Genomic DNA, 17,676 nt, shown 5'->3' with positions numbered 1-17,676 from the left:
CACCAGAAATGTCTTTTCCCACATAACAGACCCTTCTACTCTCTCTCCAAACTTTACTGAGACCCATGGATCCCTTCTGCCACAACTCACATCCACTTTGAAATATTTTTTTTCCTAAAAGCAGAAGGATATTGTCAATTTTCCCCCACAGATTTGTCACTCTTATCTTATCTGTGTCAGCTGGGAAGTTCAGAATATTCCACTGCACATTAAAAATCTGTCCTTTTGTCCTGTTTAAGCTTGTCCTCGAGTTCTCAGCAGACACTGAAAAAAAAAAAAAGACATAAAAATAGAGAAGGACATTCCTAAAATATTTGCTTTAAGCAGGAGCAGTTTCTATCCTGCAACTGTCTCCAGTTGTACCCACTGAAAATCCCTTTGACCTCACTGCTGGGAGTGTGGCTCATCCCCCCTGCACAGATCCAGGCAAGTAACCCCCCAAAAACATAATTAACTGCTTCAGGCAATACCTCAGTGCTCCCTCAGGAGCAGATCTGCCAGGAAACACGGTCCTTCCTGCCCCTGGATGGTGTGTGTGTGCTCAGAGCCAGGGCAAAGCTCATCACACAGATGCTCATGTGCATTTTCCAGGCAGATCTGAGAGCTCTGCAGCATAAATACACATGAAAGCTGAAAAAAAACTCTGCCCCCTCTTTTTTTCACATTATTTTGGTATGGGACACACACCCCAGGGAAGGTCTGCAAGCTTTAACAGTCTCCAAAGTGAGGGAAAAAAGTGGATTTCTTTGGATTTATTTTTTCCAGCTCTTTCAAGACTGGCAGCTTGAACAGTGAAAAGACCCTGAGAAGTGACTGCCCAGCTCCAGTGCAGCTGGAGGGCACTGGGTTATACTGGGGGGTTACTGTATGTTGGAAGAGGGTTTATAGCTGAATATCAATATTAGACCAGGTAAGACATAGATGGATAATATAAATTTAACAATAACAACAAATATAAATATAAATATAAATATAAATATAAATATAAATATAAATATAAATATAAATATAAATATAAATATAAATAATAAATAATAAATATAAATATTAGACTGGAGCAGAGTTTGAGGGGGGCACAGTCAGTTGTTCAGCAAGTTTTCATCCTCTCAGGGACGGATGCATCTGCACTCCACATCCTGCCTCCTGCTTTCCTTCCTCCCTGGACACTGACTCAGCACCTCCAGCCTTTTACCACAGGTCAAAACAATAGGTATCCTTCCTCCCAGCCATCACATCCGCTCGTTTCATCAATAATTCTTTCCCTCTGCAGTCCAGCACAGCCACAGCTTTAAAAGGAAAAGGCTTCCACTGCAACCACACAAATAAAGCATCTTTAGGAAGCAGCCTCAGGCTTTGCAGACACAGCAATGAGTCAAAATTGTCTTTGCTCAGAGCTGCTGAGATCCAAAAAACCCCCTGTTCCTGAGCCACAGCAAACACCTCTTCATCTCTGGGATCACTTCTGAGCCCAGGACTGTGTGTCTTGGAGCTGGACATGAGAAAATCTGCTCAGGAAAAATTCTGGTCAGGAAAAAAGAGCACACAAGAAGCATCGAAAGCCTTGCCAGCAGGTATTTCCAGGTGCTGGAAACCCTCTGGAAGTACTTCCTTGCCACCCACGTGCTGGGAAAAAAACCTGGAGGGCACCAACCACTTCCCTGAGCTGCCCAGAGACAAGGACTCACCTTGCAGAGAGATGAATTCTCTAGTTCTGTGCATCTCTGCTCCAGAGTCTCCAGGCTAGAGCCATCCCCCTGAGGACACCCACACGTTGGGACCTGCTTTGAGACAAGGAGATGGAGCCCACACACAGGATCATACTCAGGCCACTCTACCAAGCAACAAAATGAGGATTATTTTTAGTGACAGAGGCAGCAGGTGTTTGGGACCCACCTGCAGCACTGCATCCAGTCCTGGGGCCCACAGCAGCAGAAGGATGTGGAGCTGTTGGAGGGAGTCCAGAGGATGCCATGGAGGTGCTCCAAGGGCTGGAGCCCCTCTGCTCTGGAGCCAGGCTGGGAGAGCTGGGGGGGGTTCACCTGGAGAAGAGAAGGCTCCAGGGAGACCTGAGAGCCCCTTGCAGGGCCTAAAGGGGCTCCAGGAGAGCTGGAGAGGGACTGGGGACAAGGCATGGAGGGACAGGATAAGGGAGAATGGCTTCCCACTGCCAGAGGGCAGGGATAGATGGGATATTGGGGAGAAATTCCTCCCTGGGAAGGTGGTGAGGCCCTGGCACAGGTTGCCCAGAGAAGCTGTGGCTGCCCCTGGATCCCTGGAAGTGTCCAAGACCAGGTTGGACGGGGCTTGGAGCAACCTGGGCTGGTGGAAGGTGTCCCTGCCCATGGCAAGGGGTTGGACTAGAAGCCTTTAAAGTTTTCTTCCAACCCAAACCCTTCTGTGAGCCTGCAGTAGGTGCAGGGGGTGTGCAGGCACTGGGGACTGGCAGGCAGAGATCTTCCCTCTGCCATCGTCAGCTCTCACTTGTACGATCAGAGGCTGAAAGCATTAAACGATGCCTGAAGCCCCCCAGGCTTCAGAGCTATCAAAGACTTGTCTCCTGCTGACCTGAGGCAGAGTCCAGCAGGGTGACAAGCACAGAAATCAGCAGGAGGATGAGGCAGAGAGATGTGTCTGAGCAGAGATCAAGAGATGCTTCCTGAGACGAGCATCACTGAGCACGGCTGTGCCACAGGGTCCTGCAGCAGCACAGGCACGGCTGGAGCAGCTCATTGGGCAAGACATTCTGCTTTTTGGGCTCCCACATGGCAGAAAACAGGCAGTTACTGAGAAACAACTGCTCTCATGCTGCTTCCCAACTTGTTACAGCAACCAGAACTATTTTCTGAACAGGTTCTGCCTTCAGAGCAGTTTTGCCTTCAGGTGCCATCCTCGGGCCAGCTCGCAGGAAGAAGAATCACAGAATGGTTTGGATTGGAAGGGATCTTAAGGATCAACTTGTTCCACCCCCCTGCCATGGGCAGGGACACCTTCCACTAGCCCAGGCTGCTCCAAGCCCTGTCCACCCTGGCCTTGGACACTTCCAGGGATGGGGCAGCCACAGCTTCTCTGGGCAACCTGGGCCAGGGCCTCCCCACCCTCACAGAGAGGAATTTCTTCCCAGTATCCCATCTAACCCTGCCCTCTTTAGAAGACCTCAGACCAAATGTACGTTTTTGGGGCCAGAAATGGGCTTATGAGGTTATCCAGGAGTTGAGGAGGAGGAAGGAGAATCTCAGGTTACACACACCTGGGAGCAGGAGATGCTTCCAGAAGGTTCATCAGCAAGGGCTGAATGAATCAGCAAGGGCAGAGTCAGCATCCCTTCCAGAGAGAGTCCTCTGAGCCCCAAGTGCATCTGAAATATAAAAATAGTGCTCTGATCAATAAAAGGAAAACAAAAATTACAGGAACAGGCATTTCTGAGCTATTCCATCCTTCCTGTATTTTCAAACTTTGTAAAGGTTCCAGCGTTAGGAACAACATCAGATTTATTTTCCACTCCCCTGTTTCTCATTTGAGGTGGTGGCTTTAGGGAGCTCATCCTCCCTGGTTCACAGTTCAGACACGGGATGCTGCTCTCCCAATTCCTCCCTCACTCCCTTCCTCCCCATTATCCCACAGCAAGGCTAAACAGGACTGGGAAAACTTAACAGTTCTGCTGCAGGAGGCCTTTTAGATTTGAGCATTTAGATCTGACTTCTGGAACTGAAGAAAGGAAAAAAAAAAATCGGGATGAGATTTTCCTACTGACATTGCACAGCCAAAATTTTATTAACTTGGAATTAAACGTGTCCGGAGAAAATGACTTTTTCCACTGGAGTTTTACCAGATGCATTTCAAACATCAGATTTCTCCTGTATGGACAACCCAGAATTCCCTGCCTTAAAAAACCAGGGCAACTGAGACCTGCTCAGGGTATTTTGGGAAGACAAATGGGGAGCTCTTAACTCTTCTTTTCTTTTTTTTTTTTCCTGCCTTTAAAAAAAGCAGGATGGGGGTGTGAAGCCAAGCAACCACATTTATGAATGGGAACAAGGACAGGGAGCACAGATTTTCTAGAACATACATATAAAGAAAAACATTGTTTGGATCTTCCAGATCCATCAAGTCCAAACTTTCCTTATGTAGATTCTCCCTAAATCAAAGGGAGATGACAAAGCTGCCTCCTGTACAGGAATAAGGTCAGTTTACCCAAAAACTTAGGGGATAAAGCTGGAATTTAGCAGGCCTAGGGGAATAACTGCTGTCCAAGGAGGTAAAAGGCACTGGTAGCATGTTTGGGTTTTCTCTAGAAATTAAACACAGAATTTAAACTCATGGCTGGCTGGTCATAAGGATGCTAAAAATCATTCCCAGGAAGCAGGATAAGGAAGAAAAGGAGACTATGGAAGAAAAGTCCCTACTGTCAGACAGGGTGTGTAGCAGACAGAGCAGGGAGAAGAGGTTTTCCAGCGTCCTTTTCCTTGTGAGAGCTGACAAATCCAGACTAACCCTGAGCCCACACAGTGGCCTAACCTACAGGTCCCTAAGTCCTCTCCCTTATCTCCCTAAATGAGCCCAGCACTGTTGTGCTGTGTGGTAATTAGAAGCAATTACAATAGAAGAGTTAATTACAACTGCTGGGAATGCCGATCTCCCTTTTCCTGCCCTTTCTTCCTGCTGTGACCTCGCTCCAGGACAACAAAAGGGGACAAGGGTCGCTAAAACATCCACTAAACATCAGCGGGGCTGGGCAGAGCTGAGCTTAACGGGCAATTAGCATCTGCCCCTAATCAAAACCGCCTCCAGTCAACACCCCCAGCGTCAGGATTGACAATGGGAAGGTTCAAGGAGTAGGAAAAGTGCCTGGGGGAGTCCCTGCTGCACTGGAGAAAGTGCTTGTTGGGGGAGACTCCCCCTGTGGTCTCATCCCAGGTGGCCACTGGGGAGTTTTCCCTTTCCCTTTTCTCTCTTTTCTCCTGTTAAATCCCCCTCCCCACACCCCAAAAAGGAACTTTTACTGCTGTAGTTGATGTTTAGCTCTAGCACCAGGTTCTGAGGGTAAATCTGGTGTGTGTGAGCCTGTCTGGTCATCTTTTGTGCAACACCAGACAGGGAAAACTCTGCAGGGAGCGTGGAGGTGGAATCACACAGGGAACAAAGCAGTGATAAATGCAAGTTTTTCCTAGGGGAAGATGCTGATCTCTGCTTAGAGGAAAAGTCACTCAAAATCCCAGAGTGGCTTGGGGTGGAAGGAACCTTAATGCTCATTTCATTCCACTCCCTGCCATGGACAGGGACACCTTCCAAAGACCAGGTTGCTCCAAGCTCCGTCCAAGCTGCTCTTGGACACTTCCAGGGATGGGGCAGCCACAGCTTCTCTGTGCCAGGGCCTCCCCCCCCTCCCAGGGAGGAATTTCTTCCCAATATCCCATCTAACCCTGCCCTCTGGCAGTGGGAAGCCATTCCTCCTTGTCCTGTCCCTCCATCCCTTGTCCAAAATCCCTCTCCAGCTTTTCTGGAGCCCCTTTAGGCCGTGGAAGGGGCTCTCAGGTCTCCCTGGAGCCTTTTCTTCTCCAGGCTGAACAATCCCAATTCTCTTAGCCTTCCCTCACAGGAGAAGTGCTCCATCCACAGAAGTCTTTAGCAAGGTAACCTCATTAAAGACATCTATTGCCTTAAATGAATGCAGAGATGATCTCCACAATATCCACCCACACATCAAAGCTCAGTGCAGGCCACTGAACTCCAAAGGATTTATGGAGTGGCACAAGGGAAGTGTTTCTGGAGATCTGTTTGCAGGTTTGGGGCTGGAAGAATGACAGGAAGATGCCCAACAACATCACAATCCCTACACTGCCCCACCCCTTGTTAATGCCCTCTCCTCTGTGTTGCAGTGGAATCAGGCTGCCACAAACATCCCTTCTCCAGGAGCATGAACAGTCCCACCAGCATTCCTGGGACTCACTCGTGGAAAAGCTCTGCACCCTTCCTGTGACTCCATCAGCTCCACACCACGGGAGGGGTGACTGGGGCATCCCACTGCTCAGTACCCAGAAACTCACTGCTTCTCCATGGGCTGGGATAAGCAGGGGGGGGTCTGTGCCCATCCCAGGGTGACCACAAAAGCCAAGACCTGGCCCTGACCCCGGGAAGGGGGCGAAGCAGCTCAGAACCCCAACTGTGCCGGGCAATCCCACTTCAACACGGGGTTGCTGCACCCCCAGCACTGTCCCCCAGCCCATCAGCATTCCCTGGAGCAGGAAGCTGCCCAGTAACAAGGCAGAGAGGATGAGCATCCCTCCCTCAGAGCTGACCTATGGCTGTGCTGCTTCTCCGTGGTGCCTCCGCAGCAGCCGGGCTGGCGCCTGGGGCCAGCACGGAGTCACTGACCTATTTTCGTATATGCAGGCATGCACAGGATCACAGACAAAGGCAGCTTTAGCTTAGGATATTTAAAGGAAAAGATACTCATCTGAACTACCCCCAGGAACCACAGTGGCTCTCGTGACGTTTGTTTTCTTCCCGAGCAGCATCTTGGTGTGGGGTTCTGGGAAAGGCGAAAACCGGCGCGGAGCAAAACAAATCAAAGAGCTCCACTGAGCTGCAAAATCACAGTTTTTAGGAAAGCAACAAAAGGGATGTGAGAATTTGGGAGTAAACCGGGCTTAGGGCTTGATAAACACAGGGGCAACCAGGACTCACTACGTGGAGGGAACAGAACTGAGTAAGAAGGAGCGGTCCTGCAGGACATCCCCCATCTCCCTGACACTGATGGATGAGCTGCCTGTGCAGACTCATCTAAACAGGCTGGAAACAAGTCAGCTTTCCCAGGGAACCTTTTGTTCAGGTTTGCTGATGGACTTGGCCCAAATTTCGAAGTATTTAATCCACACCTCTGTCAGGTTCTGGAGCTGGGTGGAAGTTGGTTGCATTTACACCAGCTGCTATCTCTGTGCACGTACCTGTAAGGGTGAGGGCCCTGCAGTTTGGTTCTCAGGTTTGAGATGCCACAAAAATCCCCCCTCCAAAGCCCTTGAACTGCACTCCTTAGCCTGGAAAACCCACAGACAATCCCAGGAGCCCTACGGAAGTTCACAGACCTCTCACAGGAGGGAGAGATGTGCTGTGCAGAGCAAGAGCCTGCAGAGATGCAGAGACCAGGAAGGCACCACAGATCCCTCAGTCTAGCTCTGAGCCCCCAGCATTTTTTTTTGGTTGGTTCAGTGAAGTGGAAGAAGCCTCCAGCAGTTTGGATCACTGGCTTGCTTCATATTCTGGATTGGGAAACGCCTGCTCACGCCACAGCACTGCACAACATGAAGGATGCAGTGATGAATAACACAGAAAAAGTTCCTCCAAACAGCGATGATGACAAGAGTTGCTCAATACCACAGGCTGGCAGCTCTCCTGGGACTCTCCACACAGCTGGGAAAGGTGCTGTTGCCAGGAGTTGTTGGTGACAGAGCAGGGGCAACAGCCTCCCCCCCCCAGACACGCACGGGCAGGAAGGAAAGAAAGAACAAGGACAGATCTCAGCGTCCCGAACAATGAAAACAGGAAAGTCCCTCTCGGCTGGGGAACCCGGACAAGGGCTGAAACCTGAGCTCCATCCTGCTTCCAGGCAGCTTGGGGGGGTCTGCTCAGCCTCCTGTGGAGAGGGGGGGTAAAAAAAGCACTGTTGCAGCTGGAGCATCCTGTGGAAGGGAGGGATGAAGGGAGGGAGGGATGGAGGGAGGGATGGAGGGAGGAGGGGGGCACCCCCAGCCCTGGGGGCTGCCAGGGGGGCTCCAAGCAGCATTTCAGCTGAAATGCCACCTCTCTCTGCACCCCCCCTCCCCAGTCCTGGCATCCCTGCCCTCCATCCTCTCACCCTGCATCCCCCTGGGTACCAGTCCCTCACTGCCTCGCCCCTCCAGCCCCACATCCCGCCCTGGCTCCCAGGAAACCACTGCCAAGCTCTGCTTCTGCACATCCCGCATCCCCCCCCAGCCCATCCTCCCCCCTCCCTGGGCTGACCTGCTTATTTTCTGCGTCAGAACCATAAAATGGAGACTGCAGGGAAGGAAAACATTCCTCCTAAGATGGCTGAGGGAGGAGAAGGATTTGCACGGCAGTGCACGAGCACCCTCTGCTGTTGGATGAGCCTGGGGGGGGCAAAACAGCTCCCCAGCCCTGTTCCAGCCCCACAGGCTCCAGGCAGGAAAAGAACCCCCAACCAGCCCTTACTGGGTCATTAAAATTGTTGTAATAGCCAAAATATTTGATTAAAAAGCTTCAGCAGCCTTGTCACCTCCTGAGCTCTCCTGGTTGCCTCTCCCTGCCACCTCATTTTTATTTATATTTTCCTCGCTGTGTTACGTTCAAAATCCTTAGAAAAAGGACAGTATTTTGTATTAAAACCAGCATATTTTACACACACAACTCCTAAAAATTAGTGCCAATGCCCTGCTCACTTTTATAATTTTCCAGGTTTGACAAAAAATATTAAATTTCATTTGTATTAAGTTGCACATCAGGATGAGTATCCAAAACTTTGTGTTATTTCTTGTGGGATGGGAAAAAGGGTTGAATATAGACACGAGGGGAGAACCAGCCCCTACCTGTGGCCAGATATTGTCCCTAGGAAAGGTTTAGGGACGGAAGGGTACATGGGAAATCCTTTAAGCTTCTCCCTGAGTATCCAACTTTAGGGCCAGGAGTTTGTCCATGTAGGGCCAAATCCAGCTGGATCTGAGGCTAAAATTCTTTTTGCTTAAAAAGTTTCAGCAGCCTTGTCACCTCCTGAGCTCTCCTGGTTGAATCTACCTCCCCTTTTTTACTTATAATTTCCTTGCTGTGTTACGTTCAAAATCCTTAGAAAAAGGACAGTATTTTGTATTAAAACCAGCATATTTTACACACACAACTCCCAAAAGTTAATGCCACAGCCCTGCACACTTGTATAATTTTCCAGGTTTGAGAAAAAAATATTAAATTTCATTTGTATTAAGTCGCCCATCAGGATGAGCATCCAAAACTTTTTGGGATGGGAAAAAGGGCTGAAGATGGACATGAGGGGAGAAGCAGCCCCCACCCGGAATGAGGTGACCAGATATTGTCCCTAGGAAAGGTTTAGGGATGGAAGGGTACATGCAAAACCTGTTCCCTGAGTATCCAACTTTTAAGCCAGTTTGTCCATGTAGGGCCAAATCCAGCTGGATCTGAGGCTAAAATTCTATTTGCTTAAAGTGCTTCAGCAGCCTTGTCACCTCCTGAGCTCTCCTGGTTGAATCTACCTCCACTTTTATGCTTATATTTTCCTCAATGTGTTACGTTCAAAATCCAATGGAAGAGGACAGTATTTTATATTAAAACCAGCATATGTTACACACACAACTCCTAAAAAGTAATGCCCCAGCCTTGCACATTTGTAATTTTTCCCAGCTTTGAGAAACACCACTATATTTAATCTGCATTGAGTTTCACATCAGGATGAGCACCCAAAATTTGGTGTTACCTCCTGTGGGAGGGGAGAAAGGGCTGAAGATTGATATGAGGGGAGAACCAGCTCCCACCTGAAATGGGGTGACTGGATTTTTTGTCCCTAGGAAGGGTTTAGGGGTAAAAGGGTTCGTGCCAAACCTGCTCCCTGAGTGTCCAACTTTTAAGCCAGGAGTTTGTCAGTGTGGATCCAAATGCAGATGAATCTGAGGCTAAAATTCCCAAGTGAATACTGCAAAATGTTTTCCCAAGATCAGTTCAAAAAGGGCCAAAAGGCATCACTCAGGTGGGAGGTGAGGAACACAAACTGACCCAGGATCCTGAGACTTTTGAGTTAATTTAAACACTGAGGAGGATGACAAAAAAAACCAAGGAGCTTTAGAAAAGGAAAAGACAGAGAAAAAGCACCTATAAAGATGATGGCAGGTAAAATGCCAGCACTGAAGGGTTGGATTCAGGCAGGAATGGGTTGCCCAGCACAGTGCCAGGTGTGAGCACTCACCCCCCCAAAACTGCAGAGAAAGTCTCACTGGTTATATAACAACCTGCAAAAATATCTCTGAGGGCTTTTCCTGGGAGAGAAGAACCCCTTTTTGTGGGATCAGGGTGAGGCTGAGCCAGAGCTGGAGCTCTGAGGTGCTGCTCCTGCTATTGCAGGATGGCTGGGTGTGGATGGAGCAGGGAACACCCAGGATGGGACACCCAGAGAGGCTCATTTATATACATATAAATACTGTCATTTATATACATATAAATACTGTCATTTATATACATATAAATACTGTGGGCACAGCCCCCTGCATGGCAGGGGACAAGTGAGGGTGGCACTGGGACAGCAGGAGCTTGGCAGGGCAGGGGCACCTGAGGAGGGGGTATTTTTGCAGTGTTGCTGCATAAAAAGGGGCATCAAAAGCTGAGGTGCCAGGACACCTCATCCTGTGAGCAATGGGGACTGAAAAGCTTGCCAAACATGGCTCTGGGGCTCCTGAACCCGGGGGTATTCCCAGCACTCCCCGAGTGACTCAGCATGGGAGTGCTGGGAAAGCACAGTGACACAGCAGGGTGGACCCAGCCTGGGCAGGAGCAACGGGATCTGTGGGAGCCCGGGATCGGGGTACACCGGCACTGCTGGGGCTGCAATTCCAGCAGGGAAGGAGGTCTGGGGGGGACAGGAGCAGGGGAGCACTACACCAGCCCCAGGAAGGGGCTGAGAGCACCGGGCAGAGTGGGGGGCACTGGAGAGATGCACTGGGAGCCCTCCAACAGAGAGAGGGGCTTGCACAATGCTCCAGAGATCCCTGTTTCATTTAATAGCACAAAACACTGCTAATCCCTGTTCCTGCTCTCAAAATGCCTGATAACTAAGCACCCAAAAGCCTGCTGATGCCAGCTGAGGGGGGCAAGTGCTGCCTTTGTGTGCCAGGACAGGGGATTTCTCCCTGGGCCCCCCCTTCTCCCCCCAGCAGCAGATGGAGACCCACTCCCAATTATGTTCTTGTCACAGGCAGAATAAAGAAAGACAAATGTCCCAAAGAAAGCTGTTTGGGAGGACAAAGGCTCCTTGAAATAGAAGCTGAGCTGTTTTTTCCAGGTTCAGAGCAGGGGACGGAGGGAGGGGGGGCTGGATGGGCAGGATGCGTGCGCAGCCGGCACTTCCCGTCTTTGTCTTGGAAAAGGAGGTCACGGGGAGGGGGGACGTGAGGGGGGTCGGGGGATGCAGGGGAGGATGCGGAGCCGCGTCAGCAGCGCGTCAGGAGAGCAGCTGATCCCGGCTCCCAATCCCGATGCTCTGAGCTCATCCCTGGGAACGGAGCCAGCGCGGCTCAACTGCGCTCACCTGGCGCATGGAATCGGTACTGCGGGGACCTGCGGACACCCGCACACGGAGAGGGGGGCACCGGGGAAAACCCCCCGGTTCCACCGCCGAAATTCCCCCGACACCCACATGAAGTGAAAAACCCCTTAGGGAACCCCTTGCCCTAACTTGGGGCGCAAGCAGGGGCTTCTCAAAGCTCACAGTGCAAATAAAACCCGTCCCCAGCGCTGGTGCCCCCTGTGAATGTGATGGGGGAGTGTGGTGGGCACTGCCCGGCTCCCAGTGCCTCCCAGTAACACCACACGCCGGCGGGCAGCCCACCAGTGACACCCCAAGTGCTCCTTGCAGTGGCAACACCCTGGGACGGGCAGGAGCTGCACCCCAGAGCTGGGGGCACGTGTCACCTGCAGCTCCCCCAAAAGCGAGGGGTGGCAGGTGACTGTCACCAGGTGATGCCACCACGGTGCCAGTAGTGATGGGGACAGCAGCAGCTCCTCACTCCCAAAGATCCAGCCCCAGGACACAGCCTGACCTCGCTCCCACTGACTTTTGCACATGGCCTCTCTTAAAATTGCCACTTCCACCCAGGAAAACACCTGGACCAGGGTGGCTGCTGCAGCTGGACCAGGCCAGGTGCCCCAGGGGTGGCACTGAAATGGCAGGAAAAGTGCTGCTTGCCCTAAAACGTCAGGGAAGGTCAGTCCAAAACACACAGGCAACACCGTCACCTGTTGTGAGGTGAAAACAGCTGCTAAAAACCACAGCTGGGCTACAGAAAGTTTATGAGGGGGGAGGTTCTTCTCTCCAGGCTCTGACCCACAGGTGGGAATAAAAGGGGGAGTGGACAAGCACCTCCCAGGCCAGCCAACACTCCACCTGTACTTACAGACTGCACAGGTGAGGAGAGGAGTGACTCCAGTTTCCAGGAACTCCAGGGAACAGGCTCAAAACCCTCTCCCAGGGCATCACACAGGGGGTGGGTACCCCACGTGTCCTGCAGAGATGAAACACAAGATCTAGGGAGAAATTTCTCCAAACAGGCCTCCAAACAAGGGAATATTCATTTTCTCACCAGCACCCCTCCCAGAGCCCTGTCAAAGCCCTCTGATGCTGTTAGTGTGTGTTCAACACCACTCCAGGAGAAATGAGGAAGCAAGAGCAGGGAGAAGGTGAAGGGATAACAGCCACCAGCTCCAACCAGGGGAATCCAGGCTTACTTAGGGAGAATATTTCACCAGGGTGGTTAAACACCAGAGAAGGGACCACAGTTACATCGAGAGGGCCAGGGAAATTCCTGTCATTGAAAGTCCTCCAAAATGCCTTGAGCAATCCCTAACTTTTGGATTAGCCTTACTTGGAGCAGGAGGATGAACCCGAGACCTCCAAAGGAGCCTTGAATGTGAACTGTCCTGGAAGGACCCTGGTGAGCTCCCCTTATTCCTTCTCTTCAGCAAAAACTTTTTGATTTACCAGCTCCCTGGTTTGTGGGCAGATTTCTGCATTTTGTCCCAGGATATTCCCGAGCAACAGAGGAAGAGAGAAGTTTCTGTCCCTGTTTGCTGCTGCTTCTCAGTCAGTGTTGGCACAATAGGAACAGAGGAGCTACAGCCTCAGAATTCCAAAGGCCTCTGCCTCACCAGAGAGAGGTGACAGAGCTGGAGGCACTGGGATGGACATGGAAAAGGGAAGGAAGTACTGGCTAGAGGAGACACTTGTGCCAGCAATCCCTGCAGAAAGACATCCACGAGCAAGAGAATGCCACAGCACCCTGGGAATCTGAGGGCATGCAAGGAGCACATAGGGATGTTGTAAATGCACCTGTGAGCACCTGGAGGGGGCAGAGAACCAGGAATAGGAATTTTGTGACTGTTCTGCAGCGCTGTCAGGAAACCCCAAAGTTTCAGTCTCAAGAGAAGCTTTGATTTGGGTCCACACAAGGTGCCCAGGGCCCTGACCCCCAGCTGGGTGAATAAAATCCCACTGTCTGTTAATTGTGTCTCCATATCCATGTGCCAGGAGCTAAATACTCTCTGGATCTGGCCTAGTGGAGCTCTGGAATCACTGTCTTGTATAGCTGATCTCACTAGATGGGTAAGGAATTGGCTGGATAGTGCATTTAGAGAGTTACAGGCAGAGGTTCAAGGTGCAAATGGAAACCAGTAACATGTGGGTCCCTCAGGGGTCCACACTGGGACCTTCCCTGTTTTATGTCATCACCAGTGACTTCAGATGGTGGGACTGTGCCTGGTCACATCCAGAGGGAGCTGCAGGGCTGGAGGAGAGGGCCCTGCAAACCTCCTGAAGGTCAACAAGGGCAGGGTCCTGCTCCAGGGTTGGCACAATCCCCAGTGTAAGCACAGGCTGGGGATGGATGGATGGATGGATGGATGGAGAGCAGCCCTGCACAGCACTGGGGGATGCTGGCAGGTGACAAAAGGGACATGATCAGTCCCTGTGTGCTGGCAGCCTGGAACACTGAGTGCCTCCTGGGCTCATCCCCAGCTCTGGGCAGCAGGGCGGGAGAGGGGATTCTCCCTCTCTGCTCTGCTCAGACCTTTCCTGGAGTGCCACATCCAGATCTGGGATCCCTGGCACAAGACAGACATGGACCTGTTGGAGCAGGTCCAGAGGAGGCCACAGGAATTCTCCAAGGGCTGGGACAGCTCTGCTGTGGAGACAGGCTGGGAGAGCTGGGGGTGTTCAGCCTGAGGAAGAGAAGGCTCCAGGGAGACCTTACAGCAGCCTTTCCATATATAAAGGGGTTTATAAAAGAGGGGGAGAGAGACTTTTTACCAGGGTCTGTTGTGAGAGGAGAAGGGATGAGTGTTTTAAACTGGAAGAGGGTCAGTTTTAGAATGGACATAAGAAATGTTGTATGATGAGGGTGGTGGGGCTAATGCTGAGCTCAGTTAATTAAGGCTGTGATTGTAAATGAAGGGAGGTTTTAACAGGCAGAGGCAGCAACAGGAGCTAATGATGGGTGTTAAGGCAGGGGCTTGTAGGGAAGGTGGAGAGACACCTTGTACCAGAGTCTGTCCTGGCAGGACAAGGGGCCAGGGAAGGGCTTCCCACTTCCAAAGGGCAGGGTTAGATGGACATTGGGATGAAATTCTTCCCTGTGAGGGTGATGAGGCCCTGGCACAGGTTGCCCAGAGAAGCTGTGGCTGCCCCTGGATCCCTGGAAGTGTCCAAGGCCAGGTTGGACGGGGCTTGGAGCAACCTGGGCTGGTGGAAGGTGTCCCTGCCCATGGCAGGGGGTTGTGTAGATGATTTTGAAGATCCCTCTAACCACAACCATTCCTGGTCACTCAGTATCACTGCCTCCTGCCTCTCTAGATTACACCCACCAGAAAATAAAAGAAATAAATACAGACAGAACTTTTCCACAGCCCGTTCCACATGGAGACAATGCTGTGGGGCTCCTGAGTGAGGTGTTGCAGCAGCCACCTGAGGCTGAGGCTCCTGAGCTGCCCTGTGGGACCAACAGAGCCAGGGCAGGCCCTGCCCCAGGGCACAGCTCAGCTCTGCTGGGTGCAGCATGGACAGAGCCAAATAAAACAGGAATAAAAATGTATTTTATGTGATTCTTTATGAGCAATGAAGACAGAAACTTCCTTGCTCCCCAGGAGGGAATACCCCGGGTGTGAGGGCTGCTCTGCCATGGGAGTGAGTGTGGAAAAAGGGCAGTGCCAGCCTGGCCACGCTCCTGGTGCCAAGGGCTTTGCTGGGCCAGTGCAGAAGCTCACACAGGGGAGCCACAGATGTGCAGCAGGAGCAAACTCTGCCCCTCTGCAGCTGGTGACAGTCAGGCCACAAACCTACTCTGAGGGGCTCTGCAGAGGCTGGAGCACCCCAGCACCCCCAGAGCTCTCTGAGAGCACAGCCAGGACCCTAAGCCCCCAAAAAACCCGCTCCCAGGAGTGCAGTTGGCCCTGCCAGGCTCTGCAGCAGGGCTGCACGCAGGGACTGCAGCAGGGAATGGAGCCTCCATTGGATCCCAGAGATCCAGGTGCCACCTGGTGTCCAAACACGGCTCTGCACCAGGACCCCCAGTGCCCAGAAACAGGGAATTTGGCCCGTTTGAAATGGAAATAATATCCCCATCAGGGACTTCCAGGCATGGGGCAGCCACAGCTTCTCGCAAAACCTGTGCCAGGGCCTCACCACCCTCACAGGAAGGAATTTCTTCAGTGTATCCAACCTAAACCTCCCCTCTGTCAGTGTGAAGCCATTCCCACTTGTCTGTCACTGCAGCTCCTGCTGCAGAGTCCCTCTTCAGCTCTCCTGTGGGCCCCTTCAGACACTGGAACTTTCTCTTCTCCGGGCTGAACAGCCCCAGCTTTCTCAGCCTGAAGGACCTTCCAGCCCACAGAGCCTTCAGAGGTGGCAGAGGAAGGCAGGTGCCAGGCCTGCCCACGGATTCTGGAGAACTGCAGGTCCCTCAGTGCTCTGTCCTGTCCTCTCTGCTCTACCCACTTCTACCAACTTCTACCCACTTCTACCAACCTTGTCTTTTCTGTAGAGTACAGAAAGCAGGGTCTTGACAGCCCTCAGCCAGGGTGATGTGAGGGGAGACACGAGGATGAGCTTTGCTGGGCTGACAGACCAAGGTGTGAGGTGGCCCTTAAAAGGTAGGTCCTACCTTAGTCCCGTGTGTTGTTCAGCTGGCTGAGAACTTTCTTTGGAGACCATCCCCGTGGAAGCAGTCGAGGTGCACAGGCTCCCTCTGATCCGAAGCTGAGGGCAGGAGAACATTCCTCATTCCAGAACAACCAAGGAGTGGAAAAGGTGGTGGGAAGGAGCTGCTGCAGGTGGCTGGACATTCACTGAAGTGCTTGGAGTGAAGCTGCAGGCAGGGAACAGGAGCATGAAGCCTTTTCTCTCAGTGCCTTCAAGGTCTCCTTTCAGCCTCTCCCCTGAAGCATTAACTGCAGTCTTTGCCAGCCCACCCCGTGTTTTAGGGGGCAGCCAAGCAGTTTGGTGCCAGTGATGTGGAGTTCCAGGTGTGCCACCTTACCTGGGGTATCAAGGAGCGTGAGGGTGTCAGGTTCACCCTGCTCTCACCCTGGAGCCCATGACAGGGTGATGGCAGGGATAGATGTGGCTCCAGCAGCCCTGAAGCACCGGAGAGCAAGATCTCTGCAGACCAAACTTCTGTCCCAGCCATTTCCAAAAGCAGGGAAAACAAATCCACCTCTAGAAACCCAGGTGAGATGATGCTCCAGACCCCAGCCCTGTTTCAAAACACAGGAGACAGTGGAACTCTGAAAAGACAAAGCCTGGGCAGTGCTGGGGGAAGAGGTGGCTGGGGGGTCTGCAAGGTGAAGTCGTGTCCATCTTCATGGCTAAGAGAATTACAGGGGGAAATTCCCTTTTTATTCCAAACACAAGGTGGGAGCCTGGATTCCTGCTGTGAATCAGTTTTGCCATAAGGGTGGTGACAGCAGCAGAGGGAACACACCAGCTCTGTGACACCAGGGGAGATGGCAAGCTAGGAAGAAACCAATTTATTTTCTATTGTTTTCTGTTGTTCTCCAAGTCTGGCCAGTGAGTGGAGCAGCATTTTGTGTCTCCTGAGCTGCCAAGAACATTTTCTCAGGTGCAGAACACTGGGAACAAATACAGCTGATCAAACAGGGGTCAGAGTAAGGTCTGTGTAGCCCAGTGGCCAAATAAATGCAGGAATGGCACAAGCCCAGGGTCAGCACACAGCAAGGGCTTCTCCAGAGTACTCACCCACAATCTGTGCCCAGAAGTGTCTTTGTATTTACAGCCTCGAGTCTTCTTTCCCCTGAGACCTTTTTTGGAACCATATCCCCAGTACCTGGTGGCAAAACCTCATGTGGCTCAATTTGGTGTGTGCAAAACCACTTCTGAGCTGGCCCTTGGTAGTTAAATCACATGGAATCATGGAATCACACAATGGTTTGGGCTGGAAAGGAACTTAAGGCTCACCTCATTCCAACCCCCTGCCATGGGCAGGGACACCTGCCACTATCCCAGGTTGTAGTTACATGAACCACAAACCAGCCACTACCAAGGGATTTGGGACAGTGAGAGTGCAAAAAGAGCAGGCTGTTATGGACACTGCAACACAAAGAAATAATATTTAAAATAACAGCAGGAAAGATTTCCTGCTTCAGCTCTGCAGCTTCCTGCAAAGTTTTTACTGGATTCAGAGGCATAACCAGGAGTGTCCACTACACTTGGCCTCTTGTAAGGGAGTTCAGGGTGCTCTCCTCATGTGCAGTGAAGCTGAAAACTCACCAGCATTTACTCTGAGGAGAATTCCCTCCATTCATTCAGACAGTGGATGACACTACCCTGCCAGGGATGTGCTTGATCCTTGGGAAAATAGGAGCCAGAAAGGTGTGAGGATTAAACAGACAAACAACAGG

At 51.6% G+C, this 17,676-nt stretch overlaps 1 long non-coding RNA gene across 3 annotated transcripts; it reads right to left on the bottom strand.

Moving 5' to 3' along the window:
- Positions 1 to 132: 132 nt before the first annotated feature.
- Positions 133 to 8,060, bottom strand: LOC113983069. Of its 3 annotated transcripts, none has more exons than XR_005565829.1 (5): positions 7,999 to 8,041; positions 6,945 to 7,630; positions 3,248 to 3,355; positions 1,686 to 1,831; positions 133 to 264 (listed from the first exon to the last, which is right to left on the bottom strand). It is a non-coding gene; the product is annotated as an uncharacterized LOC113983069 (long non-coding RNA). The 3 variants fall into 3 exon arrangements; XR_005565830.1 differs by having other exon boundaries at positions 7,083 to 7,630; XR_003538982.2 differs by lacking the exon at positions 6,945 to 7,630 and having other exon boundaries at positions 7,999 to 8,060.
- Positions 8,061 to 17,676: the final 9,616 nt, after the last annotated feature.

The sequence above is a fragment of the Pipra filicauda genome, unplaced genomic scaffold (genome assembly GCF_003945595.2).
Source record: "Pipra filicauda isolate LSUMZ 115617 unplaced genomic scaffold, ASM394559v2 scaffold551_size315643_pilon, whole genome shotgun sequence".
NCBI lineage: Eukaryota > Metazoa > Chordata > Aves > Passeriformes > Pipridae > Pipra > Pipra filicauda.
This window is presented reverse-complemented; position numbering and strand designations above follow the sequence as displayed.